Source organism: Episyrphus balteatus, chromosome 2 (assembly GCF_945859705.1).
Source record: "Episyrphus balteatus chromosome 2, idEpiBalt1.1, whole genome shotgun sequence".
Lineage (NCBI taxonomy): Eukaryota > Metazoa > Arthropoda > Insecta > Diptera > Syrphidae > Episyrphus > Episyrphus balteatus.
In genome coordinates, this window is record NC_079135.1 from 112,154,342 (window position 1) to 112,168,367 (window position 14,026).

Here is a 14,026-nt window from a genome sequence, read left to right on the forward strand (position 1 = left end):
ACTTATCCCGTAGGCTCTAGTTACCTACGTGTGCGCACATAAAAAAAAAAACGATTGGCCTTGTCAATAAGCCTAGAATCTCTTCTATGTCTACATTCATTAAGCGCGCATTTAATTACTGTTCATGTTCGATGTCCAATTGCAAATCAATATTCAGGGCGCGCATTTAATATACTAGAACAAAAACAACAACAACAACAACGTTGACGACGATTCTTCTACCGATGAACGCAAAAGCCGCCAACGCTGAGATATATAGAAATAGAAACACGAGAAACTCCTCTATCCTCTTCGTTGCTTCGCGCATGAAAAACACATTGCGCATCAGGATGAAAGAGACACCTTAACATGCTCGCACATGAGCGCATGTGTGCAATAGCTCTGGTAATTAAGCGTGTACGCGAGCGCAATTTGACCGCTTTAATTATTGTGTAAATGCGTGTCGGGATGATTGCACGCAAAAGTGGTTTTGAATTTCCATTTCTTTCTGTTTCGGTTTAAAATGAAGAAAATATAGGGGAATCATCGTTATAGAGGAGAGGATTGTATCATAGAAGAGTGTATTGAATGCAACAAGAAAAATAGACGAAGAAAAGATTCTTTAAAACAAATATTTTGGAATGGAATCTGTTGCAAGTAATATTTTCTTGCAACTTGTTGTATGTAAATTATATTTGAATGTGATGGTTTTGTGTGTTTGAGTGTTTTTTTCTTTTTTAACATTCTAGAAAGAGTAACCTAGCTTATTGCAAGATTACTGATGTTTTTCTTTGCTTGGAAGAGAAAAACATCTCTTTTTTCAAGCTTCGCATTGGGCGCCATTGAAGTCTAATTTTCTTTGTTAACTTTCTGGAAAAATTAACCTATTAATGGGTCTTTACATTGACATATAAAAAACATCACCTTTCAATCACTTAAACACTTTAAAACATTTCTTTGTTTTATGCTTCACATTGGGCGCCATTTAAGTCTGCTTTTTTTTCTATAAGCTTTCAGAATGAGTAATTTCTATAAAGAGTAACCTAGCTTATTGCAAGAATACTGATGGATATTTCGATCAAATTTTGTGGTTGCATTAGAAAATGTCACCTTTCCAAACTTTAAAATATTACTTTGTTTTGAGCCTCGCATTGGGCGCCATTTACTTCTTCTTTTCTCTTTAAGCTTTCAGAATGAGCAATTTAGCTTGTTGCAATGTTACTGTGGGATATTTCGTTCGATTTCATATTTATTTCTTTTTAAACACTTTAAAATATTACTTTCTTTTAAAATTCGCATTGGGCGCCATTTAAATTTATAACAAAGCATTCCATGCACAATTTCATTCTATTTAACCTGTGGGCAAGTGTTCAACACGTACAACACGTGTAAGGTAATCTTTGAGGTGTATGCTTTTTTCAAACCTATGTAAGCTATTACTGGTTTGTTCTACTTTTAATCCATAAATATTGAAACCAGTTAGAGAAATGAATCTTCTTTTTTTTTGCTTACATAAACTAGTGATTAATTTCATTTTTATTGCATCTTTTCCAACACGTATGTGTGTGATTGGCTGGGCGGTAACTTCTTTAATCGAAAACAACTAACCAAGAAACTTCAATATAATTTCTATGAAACTACCAGCCTGTGATTAATAACTTTCAAGATTGAACATAATTCAGCTATACAACTTTGTGCTGAATGGTGTTGGATATTAATCAAAAGATTGCTCCATTAAGCAAGTTTCAATGGAATCAAATTTATTTAAATTGACAAACTATTATTTCAACACCTGTATGAAAGAGTTTCTATTTATGTAAGTATTCATGCAAACATGATCGAAAGAAATAGACCAGAAGATCATTTTGGAAGCTTTTCTTTTAAATATCAAGCATTCATCAATTTTCAGAAGAAATTATGGATAAAGGAACCTCAACAAGACTTAAGTCTTTTCTATACACATCTTTTTTTTTATATAAACTCAACACCTGATTGGAAGCAATTAAGTAAAGTTACACTTCTTACCAAGTAAAAACACCCACATGTTCGCAATCAACCGTATATGAGCTCGCAAACAAGGTTATAAGGTCTAATCAATTCCGTTCGCACTTAACTTCCAACCAACAAAAAAAAAAAAAAAAAAAAAAAATTAAACACAACAACTGATTTAAGCCAAAACATCAGCAAACAATCAAAATAAACAAAACAAACATAAGAAAATAAGGTCTCACCTTTACATCCGTAAACGTTTCGTTTCAAATAAGAAAAGAAGCTTAGTGCCACTTAAGTCCATTCTACCTACTACCATCTTGCCACCTGCCCTCAAAGAAGTCTTAACTACACCACACCATATGCGTTAATTAAGAAAATTAGTATCCCACGCCTGATTTATGAATTAACGGATGCTTGGGATAGAGAGAAGAAGTAGTGTCAGGCATCAGAACAACACGGTATTGCAATCTTCTAAACCGGACGCGGACACGGACGTGCGGAGTTTTGCATCGTTGTATTTCGAAGGTACAACGTGTTGCATATATACAGACTATCTACCATCACGACGATCAGAAACGGGCCTTCGCAAAATGCTTTATGCTCATTCGAGATTTATGCCAAATGAATGCTAATCGAACGCGGAATGCGCTGAGCTGCGCTGTACCCAGAGAGATAGATCTCTACAAGCACTTCTCTCTCAGGGCGGATTATAGTATAGCTGCCACTGCGCGAGGTACACAGATCTATAAGAAATGAAGCGGAACAGAGCGGCGGTGGCTAAGGCTGTGCTGTACCTGTACCTGTAAGTTGGGTAACGTTTACGCATCGTAATGGGCACAATTTGCGCAGAGTTCGCAACAAAATAAAAAGAAGGAAAAGAAAAAAGACGAACGGGACACCAGAGCAAGGTAAATTGATTAAAGTGCACCCACACCAACACTGTGGGGAGAGTGTTTCAAGTTTGCACAGATGCAACCTCAGTGGCAGCGCAACATAGCGTTCGGTTCATTGGTTGTAGCGTGGGATGACACGAGCTCGCAGAGCGCAAAAAAAACCAAGCCAAAGAATGGAGTGTAATCGGAACACAAAAGCGCATAACATGCAGCGTCAATTGGCACCGCACCATACTACCATTGCACCGCTTACCGCACCAAAATCAGCTGCTTTCCACCGTTGCCAGTCGTCGGTTGCAGTTGCAGTTTTTTGCTGCACCCTCACCACAATGAGTACCCCAAACAAGCATCCGCAAAGCAACATTTTACTGTTAGCAGGTTAGCACAGGGTCCCGCAATGCACCGCGCGCGCTCGGCACTGCTGCGCACATGAGAGCTTATATATGTTTGTGTGTGTTGAAACAGCGTTAATTGTGCTAATAAATTATCGCATTCGGATCGACGGCTGATAGTATAAGCAGCAGTAAGCTATTCTTGAAGACGTAAAGAAAGGAGGTCTCTCTGGCATCTCGCAGCTTTGTTTGGGGGGATCAGATCACGGTTCGGAGAGACTTGTGTACATTGCATATACACATTGATTGAGGGTCCTCATGGGCTTCATGAGAGTGAGCTACAAAGTGTGCCATGTTGTTTGTGCAGTAGCTGTCAGTGGTAATTAGTCGAATTGTCAACTTATAAGGCTGCTTATAGCTTTGGGTATGGGGTTTTTGACTTTTTTTTTGTCAATTATAGGGATAGGTTAGGTGATGATAGAAAAATTAAAAAGACTGATGATTATGATGGGTATTTGGAAAGGGTGTCAGAAAAATATCTTATTGGCTTTTGTTTAAGAGTTCTTTTTTTTCAGCCATCTTAAGTCTTAAGATTTATTTTGGCTTTTAAATTTTCGGAATGAATAAAATTTCGAGTTTTCTGGATTTTGGAATTTGGTTTTCGACCCCAAACCGCAAAATTCCGACAAACTAGCGGCAAGGAAGATTTGAAGATGTTGAAAAACTTCACATTGGTCCTCAAAATTGCGTCCCTCAAATTAAAAAAAAAATTAAAAAAAAGATAAATATCGTGAAATTTTGATTATTCGAACATTTTCGAATAAAAAACAAGGTAGGGTGGCCCCTGAAAAAAACTTTTTTTAATTTTTATGAAAAATTAGGCAAAATTTAGCATAACTGAAGAAAAAGATAAATATCGAAAAATTTAGAAGATGATTGTTCGAAAAAATTTTACATTGCTGAAATGAAAAAAAAAACAAAAATAAATATTGAAAATTTGAATAATATGTTGATTATTTGAAAATTTTAGAAAAAAAAGTAGTTTGAGAATTTCGACAAAATTGTGTCATTCGAATTATTCAAAAATGAAAAATAAATATGTTTACCTATCGACAAATTTTGAAGATGTTGATTGTTTGAAAATTTTCGAACTTCACATCAGTCCTAAATTATGAAAATTTAATCAAAATTTTGTCACTCGAATTTGGCAGAAAATAAAAATAAAATGATAAATATCGATAAATTTTCGTTTTTTCTTCAAAAAATTTAATATTGGTCGTAAATTAAAAAAAAAATTCCCCAATTTTAGTATCTCAAATTTGGAAGAAATGAAAATTTGATAAAAACTGAAAAATTTCGACAAATTCATGTCCTTCGAAGTGAAGAAAAAGATAATCATAGATAAATTTTGAAAATGTTGATATTCGAAAATTTTCGAAAAAATAGAAGATGGTTAAAAAAAGAGACTTTACAAAAGTATGTAATAAGATAAAGTCTGCATTTAATGTTTAAGGGGAAGAATTTTTGAATAATTTAAATTAATGATCCTTCCCGCCCTTTGAATCCATCATTTACTTTCTCTTTTATTTTTTTCCCAAACATGACTAACTGTTGTGTAATGTCTTGAACAATTTTAATAATACACTTTAACAACTCACTAAAACATTCTACTGCAAAATAAAAAAAAAAGAAACAACTTGTACTTCTGCATCTGCATTGACCAACGTTACGAGGACGACCAACGCAACGGTGAAGTGAGCATAAAACTACCTTCTGTTTTAATTAATCAATTTCAAATATACATATGCGGTGGACCCCTACCTGGGACAACAAGAATTTTGCACATAGAAATTATGTCTTCTGTGAAGTCTTCGTTTGGTCTTCCCAAAAACATTAACATAATCCAAAGGCGCAATGTGCAATTCAAATAAAATTGCAGAAAAAAAAAAAAAAAAAAAACAGCGGCGGCAGGCGCACATGCTGATGATGTGCTCTCTGTGATGCCCTTCCAACTTAAAAAACAATTAATTTCAATTATAATTAAGATTGCATTTTATTATTATTAACAAAATTCTCTGTTTAACTGCAATTGAACATGCAAGATCATTAACCATTAACTCTATAAACAGCACCGGCTAACCAACCGGCCAGCATTGAAATCGGCATCTAGACTCTTATATAATGGGGCCTCTGGTTGACTTGAGTAGAGAGTGTTATAGCCAGCAGGGATGTATATTCTACTCCTTTCTTTTACTACCTTATTTTAAAACCTTTTTGGATAAAGAAGGAGTTATAAGATTGGTCTCCCGGGTTGTAAGCTAAATTTTTTAATGAACCTTTTAACTACTTGGAAGTTTGTCATAAATAAAGCCCAGTAGTTCTTATATGGCTGACGAAATACTTAAATTTATTCTACATGAACCCTTTTGAAGGCTTTTTCATGAGAGAGACGAGACTATAACAAAAAGTGATCATTATTGTTTATGATGTAGGAAATTCGTCATCGTCGCCTTATGCAGTACAGTGTATTTATGGTAGATGTAGTGGATGTTCCAGCAAAAAATTTTATGAGAAATTTTGTTTGATGTTGGGACACAAAACAACATCTCTGTAAAACTGTTTTATGATTTTTGATGAAAATGAAGAATATTTCTTTTGTCGGAGTTTTTCAATTTAAAAAGAAAACAAATGTGACTATAAAAGTTTGGTGCTTGAGTTGTGCCATCATAAATGTTTTAAACTTTCTCATGTTGACAGAATGCAACTCATCATCACTGCGTCAGGTGCTTAAAATTTGGTCACCTGGATGGAGCCTTTTATGAATTTTTTATAGGAAAGAATCTTTGCCTCTTTAGCGAAAGTTTCTCAAAAATGGATAAAATTTGTGTTTATTTTCTGTTATTTATAGTTCACATTCACTTCAGAAATTCTCATACGTTATTTTAAACAAACAAGCTAATGTCAATTTGTTCTTTAATACCAAACAAAAGTGGTACCAAATAAGTATAAAATCGATTACGATAACAGCATCGATATCAATACAATATCGATGTTTTGATATAAATATATAGATATCTAGCTTAGGCTAGAATAAGCTTTTCGGTCCCCAAAAAAAAAAAAAACTATAATTTTAATACTCGATTTTTTTTTTGGAGTCCTAAACGGGAAATTGAAGTGTACCCCGTTCGATATTCTTTATTAATCGACTAAAAAAACGCGTTAAGAAATTTCTTTAAAGATAATACCTAGGCAAATAGATACCGTTAAGTATTTTTACTAAAGTTCTGTTACCTTTGATGTCGAAAAATCGATTTCCGGGGAAAAATAAATTAATAAAAAGAAAGATTTAATAAGTCTCTAACAATAATTCTTGCACCGACGCCATTTGGCTATATAATTTTATCGATATTTTAACTTTTTATAAGGTTCCCCCTAAAAATATTACAAAAGAAGAGTTTTTGAGTGTTGGGTCTTTATTGATACCTTTGGAATCCTTAAATATCAAGATTTACCAAAATTTCAATCTTTTCTAAACAGATGAGAGGAACTCTTGAAGAAGAATTTCAAAAAGAGATCTTGGGACCCTCCTAAGCAATATTGTCTTAAAAACTCTTTGGGACCCTCAAGACTTTCTTAATCTACTAAAATAAATTGTTTTTGCAGAGTCTTTAGCAGACATTCTTTAAAAATGACCTTAGGGGTCCCAAAATAGAAAAAAACTTCTTCTATTTCTCGACAAAAGGCCCGTTGTCTATAAAATTAAATTTGGGAAAGAACTTTAAGGAAAGACCTCTAAAATTATTTAAGGTCCCTCTAGAGCAATCTTCTTCTTAAAAAGCTTTGGGACTCCATGCCTCAATATGCAATCAAAGAAAAAACAATTTCATAGTTTACTAAAGGAACTTGTTTTCACAGAGTCTTTTAACAGAAATTTTTGGTAGCAAACTTCAGAATTCACAATGGGAGTCTTAAAGTAAAACACTCCTCAAAGAAAAGCTCTTCTGAAGCTATAAATAAGCCTGAAAAAATCATTTGGTGGTTTTTTTCGGAACCTACTTGGACTAGAAAAAATTTCAAATTCCTCAAACTCCAGTTGTTTAAAAACTTCACCAACCATTAGACCAGCAACACTCACTCTGCCGATCGATTGCGGGATTTTTTTATTATAATTGATTGCTCTTGACTCAAATATTCGCTCAAGTCCGCGCAAAGTCGATTAATAAATTATGACAGACATCAATTCTGTATGTGTATGTTTGTACGCCTCTATATATAGACTCTCTGCCAGTCTTTCTGTCTGTCTTCTAGTCTGTCTTGAACTTGTGCGTGTTCTTCTTTCAAAAGATGCCGGCTACATGATACCGCGTGAGTGCACCCCAACAAAAAGAAACTAAGATAAAGACTTAATTTCCGATATGCCAGAGATTCCTCTCTATATATTCCACATAGGTACACTACACATTCATCAAGAAGCTATATTCCATGATCCGACACATGCCACTGGGACAAGCACCAGGGAGAGAGAGAGAGGAGTCTTCTTCGGACCGCGCACTATAGCCTCCAATGATCTATTGACGATGTGATTTAGAAAAATTATACGGAAGCGCGTACATGTCTATGTTGGACTGCACTTCGGCTTGTATCTAGGTGGCTTATTGATGAATGTGCTGGCAAATTCACTGGACAGCGGCGGTGGTGGAACTTAGGTACCTTTATAGAACGGGACACATCTCAAGCCAGGCTATTGCACTAAAGAAATGATAAATGGTCTGTTGGCGGTTATTAAGAGTACCTCTTGGGGAGGTACAACACTGTAGTGCCTATATCTCTCCTGTTGGGAATATTGTAGTCGTGTTGTCGTTGTCGTGTTGGTCATGATGGTGATGAAAGTGTAGTGCAAAGGTTGTTATGTTTTTTTTTTTTGTAGGTACTTCATCTTTTGCATCACACCTTTAGAGCCTCATTTACTTCCCTACCCAATTATAATTAACCACAATTACTATGGACTCAAGACTCAACAACAACAAAAAACTACACAAAAAAAAAATACCCAACAATCCATCAAGCGTGCACATTTTGTTGCACTTGAAGAAGTGTGATGATGTTTTTCTTAGGTAGGTACCTAACCTATACCTAGTATGTTAGCCTCTATGCCTTTTAATATTGTGTAAAATTGCACCTCCATGAACCTAGGTTGTGTGCCTTATGTGTCTTAGGCGATAAAGGGACGATGTGGCATCACATCATCATCACCATCAACATCACCATCATCATCATCATTGCTATTACTGTCTCCACTTCAACAGCTTCTCATTATTTTTATGCCGAGTCGCGAGATTTTTTACCAAGTCACCAACACCTAAAGCACTCATCTTTCTATAAGTTTATATCTATATCTAAGGTACCTTTACATATACTTACTTACTGAAGGAACGAAATACAGAAAAAAAAAAAATATTAATAAGCCAGGGAAACACACTTAATTAGAAAATTAGTAATAAGTCATTAGTCTATTGAATAGACCCTTTTGGATGGAACAAATTCGTTCAAGAGTTTTTATTGCTGATTATGATTCCTTGGCATACAAGAATACTCCAGCCAAAAGTGCTACTAAATACGTTGGTGCATTTCTGAGAAAACGGCAACACTGGTAGGTTTTCAGTTTTTTTGATTTAACTCGAAAACCAAGCCTGACTTTGAAATGGTTCAAAGACACTTTTCATAGCAAATTAAATTGTCTGTCAAGTTAAGATATTTAAAAAATTTTAAAAATTATTTTTGACTAAAATTCTAACCTAAAATCAAAGAAAAAAAAGTTAAAAAATTGACAATTTTATTTTTTTTTACTAAATCAAGGGGCATTTTGTGTATGTAGCAGGGACGTCCAAACTTTGTACTAATGAAATAAAGTAGAGGTAAAATCCTTTGATAATATGCAATTTTTAATTTTTTTTGTCAAGAAACAACTTAAATGTACCTATTCAAAAATTAGCACTTTTTCTAAATTTTTGACTTTTTTAGTTAAAAGCAAGTTTTTAAAACTCGATAAAATCGTATTAATTGGTAACTTTAAGACTTTTAAAGTAAACATACTTCGAGGGATTGATTTAATATAAACTAAATATGACAAACAAAAAAAATTATTTGCATCCTTATGGCCTTTAGTGCAATTTTGTGTATGTGCATTTTTATAAATTCGGATCGAATGGATGGACGGAGAGCCATTAGCTTTGGTCTATTGCATAGAAGAACATTAAATAAAAACTCTTTTACTGTTTTCAATGGCCTGAAAAACAATTCTTGTAAAATCCGCGACCAACGAAAAGTTTCTCTTGAAAAACGAAAAAAATACTCTTATGAGTTTGAAACAAAATAGCTCAGGCAAATTATTAAATCAAATTGCACTTTTCGCGGGACAAATTTTGTTCATGGAACGTGTTTAGGTGAATGTCCTTAAATCATAAAAGTGAATTTTTTGGGATGATGAGATATCGGGAACAGTCGCCATCTTGGAAAAGAGGTCGGTGCCGTTTTTATTTTATAACTCCATTTTTACTCATTTAAACCAAAAATGTCCGAGGATAGACTTATTATCAATTAAATTATCTAAAAAATGATATACAAATGAATTCCGTGAGTTAGTTAAATTCAATTTTATAGTCGGTCAAAGTCCGGGTTCTTCTCGCAAGGTTAAGACAATATGACATTTTTTCAAATATCTGAAGAACTTTTTATTTGTTTGGGATTTTCTTGAAGAATGAATTATAGCACTTTTAATTTATCTATAAAATGAGCCCTTTATCGTAACTGTAACCAACATAATGTATAAGCCATCTAACGTCGAAGTTCACATTCTACTAGTCAAAAGTGAGAAAATAACAAGTTTTCTTCTATTAGACCGAGCAAATTTTTGAAGTGGAGGTATAACTAAAATATAAGTTAACAGTTTTTTAACTATATTCATCTAAATATTGAATTCAAAGTTTGAAATCTTTAATGTTAACCTTTATATAGTTTTCGAGGTTTTCAATGAAGTGAATTTTCCAATTAATGTGAATAAGCTAAAGTGACACTATTTAAAATTCTAAATATAAGAACTGATGCCCTGTCATTTTTTCTAAACATGAACACCTCAATCTCAGCATTACGATAAGTATAACTCAAGATATGAGGTGTGTAAGCCGTTATGTTTTCGAGACTATTGTGTTTAATTTTTGATTGTTTATTTGAACTATTGAAATCCCAAATATGTTCAGTTTAAAAATCGTATATCATGACTTCGACGTTTGTTGCTTCTACAATGTGATGGTTACAAAAACAATAAAGGGTTCATTTCATAGATAATTAAAAGTGCTATAATTCATTCTTTAAGAAAATAGCAAACAAATAAAAAGTTCTTCAGATATTTGAAAAAATGTCATATTGTCTTAACCTTGCGAGAAGAACCCGGACTTTGACCGACTATAAAATTGAATTGAACTAACTCACGGAATTCATTTGTATATCATTTTTTAGATAATTTAATTGATAATAAGTCTATCCTCGGACATTTTTGGTTTAAATGAGTAAAAATGGAGTTATAAAATAAAAACGGCACCGACCTCTTTTCCAAGATGGAGGCTGTTCCCGATATCTTATCATCCCAAAAAATTCACTTTTACGATAAGGACATTCACCTAAACACGTTCCATGAAAAAAATTTGTCCCGCGAAAAGTGCAATTTGATTTACTAATTTGCCTGAGCTATTTTGATTCAAACTCATTAGAGTATTTTTTTCGTTTTTTCAAGAGAAATTTTTCGTTGGTCGCGGATTTTACAAGAATTGTTTTTCAGGCCATTGAAAACAGTAAAAGAGTTGGTATTTAATGTTCTTCTATGCAATAGACCAAAGCTAATGGCTCTCCGTCCATCCATTCGACCCGAATTTATAAAAATGCACATACACAAAGTTGCACTAAAGGCCATAAGGATGCAAATAATTTTTTTTGTTTGTCATATTTAGTTTATATTAAATCAATCCCTCGAAGTATGTTTACTTTAAAAGTCTTAAAGTTACCAATTAATACGATTTTATCGAGTTTTAAAAACTTGCTTTTAACTAAAAAAGTCAAAAATTTAGAAAAAGTGCTAATTTTTGAATAGGTACATTTAAGTTGTTTCTTGACAAAAAAAAATTAAAAATTGCATATTATCAAAGGATTTTACCTCTACTTTATTTCATTAGTACAAAGTTTGGACGTCCCGGCTACATACACAAAATGCCTCTTGATTTAGTAAAAAAAAATAAAATTGTTAATTTTTTAACTTTTTTTTCTTTGATTTTAGGTTAGAATTTTAGTCAAAAATAATTTTTAAAATTTTTTAACCATCTTAACTTGACAGACAATTTAATTTGCTATGAAAAGTGTCTTTGAACCATTTCAAAGTCAGGCTTGGTTTTCGAGTTAAATCAAAAAAACTGAAAACCGACCAGTGTTGCCGTTTTCTCAGAAATGCACCAATGGATTTAGTAGCACTTTTGGCTGGAGTATTCTTGTATGCCAAGGAATCATAATCGCCAATAAAAAGTCTTGAACGAATTTGTTCTATTTTTGCTCTGGAGCTCGGGTCTATTAAATAGACTACATCGAGCCTCAGACGAAATTAATATTTATGAGATTTTTAGAAAGTTGTTTTGTATTTTTTTTTTTTCTTATTTTTTTCTGTCTTCAACCATTTAAAACAGAATATAGTATAGATAAAATAGAATAATAAATAGCAACAATAAAAAATGATCACAAGCGAAGATTTGTTTTTGATACGTCTTATTTGCAATTCGATTAGAAGATTCAAAACGGAACTTGTTTAATATTTATATATGAGAAATTTTTATTTTCTAAAATTGAAATGGAAGTTGGTACTTAACTGCCCTCTTTCACATATTTATGATATTTGAAAAATGTTTGCTTGGCATTATTTTCCGTAAATTTCACACCCAATATTTCAAAATAAAGTTATTTCACAAACAAAAGTTTATTTTTTCAACATTGACTAGGTCAGAAACGGGTTTTTTATCTGCTGCAGAAGATTTTTTGAATTTCATTCAAGCTGGGAAACAAATTAGAGATGGGTAGTTCCGGAGCCAAATAGTTCCTGGAACTAGTTCCTCACTCGGAACTAGTTCCACTCGTTCCACAAAATTAATTTAAACAGTTCCATCGTTCCGACACAGCCACACACAAAAGAAAGAAAGAAGAAGAGGAACAAGAAACAAAACGAAAGGGAACATGTCTCTGACTCTGTTTGAAATACACAATACACACACGCATGTCATAGAATTCTCATCCAAAGCCAACACACATGGATGCGAACGAGTTGAGCGTCAAAAATTCACAAACCAAAACCACAAATACACTCTTATGAATCATGCTCATGGACATGGAACTACATTAATAGTTCCAGTTTCATGTCTTCCATCAGGAAAAAATTCTTGATAGTTCCGCGGAACTAGTTCCAGGAACTAGAAGGAAAAAATATTCAATATCATACTATTTCTTTTTTTGGTGCATTTTCCTAAAAAAAAAACTCAAATTCTTGATAGTTCCGCGGAACTAGTTCCAGGAACTAGAAGGAAAAAATATTCAATTTCATACTATTTCTTTTTTTGGTGCATTTTCCTAAAAAAAAAACTCAAATTCTTGATAGTTCCGCGGAACTAGTTCCAGGAACTAGAAGGAAAAAATATTCAATTTCATACTATTTCTTTTTTTGGTGCATTTTCAAAAAAAAAACTCAAATTCTTGATAGTTCCGCGGAACTAGTTCCAGGAGCTAGAAGGGAAAAATATTCAATTCCATACTATTTCTTTTTTTGATACATTTTCCTAAAAAAAACTCAAATTCTTGATAGTTCCGCGGAACTAGTTCCAGGAGCTAGAAGGAAAAAATATTCAATTCCATACTATTTCTTTTTTTGGTGCATTTTCCTAAAAAAAAAAACTCAAATTCTTGATAGTTCCGCGGAACTAGTTCCAGGAACTAGAAGGAAAAAATATTCAATTTCATACTATTTCTTTTTTTGGTGCATTTTCCTAAAAAAAAACTCAAATTCTTGATAGTTCCGCGGAACTAGTTCCAGGAGCTAGAAGGAAAAAATATTCAATTTCATACTATTTCTTTTTTTGGTGCATTTTCCTAAAAAAAAAACTCAAATTCTTGATAGTTCCGCGGAACTAGTTCCAGGAGCTAGAAGGGAAAAATATTCAATTCCATACTATTTCTTTTTTTGATACATTTTCCTAAAAAAAAAAAACTCAAATTATTGATAGTTCCGTGGAACTAGTTCCAGAAACTAGAAGGAAAAAATATTCAATTTCGTACTATTTCTTTTTTTGGTGCATTTTCCTAAAAAAAAAACTCAAATTCTTGATAGTTCCGCGGAACTAGTTCCAGGAACTAGAAGGAAAAAATATTCAATTTAATACTATTTCTTTTTTTGGTGCATTTTCCTAAAAAAAAACTCAAATTCTTGATAGTTCCGCGGAACTAGTTCCAGGAGCTAGAAGGGAAAAATATTCAATTCCATACTATTTCTTTTTTTGATACATTTTCCTGAAAAAAAACTCAAATTATTGATAGTTCCGTGGAACTAGTTCCAGAAACTAGAAGGAAAAAATATTCAATTTCATACTATTTCTTTTTTTGGTGCATTTTCCTAAAAAAAAAACTCAAATTCTTGATAGTTCCGCGGAACTAGTTCCAGGAGCTAGAAGGGAAAAATATTCAATTCCATACTATTTCTTTTTTTGATACATTTTCCTGAAAAAAAAACTCAAATTATTGATAGTTCCG

The 14,026-nt window shown here is 32.9% G+C and overlaps 1 protein-coding gene across 8 annotated transcripts in view; it reads right to left on the minus strand.

Annotated features, from left to right (window-relative positions):
- LOC129911087 (longitudinals lacking protein, isoforms N/O/W/X/Y) overlaps positions 1–14,026 on the minus strand; it is a 329,276-nt gene that overhangs the window by 114,779 nt on the left and 200,471 nt on the right. The gene's annotated exons all lie outside the window — the stretch shown is intronic.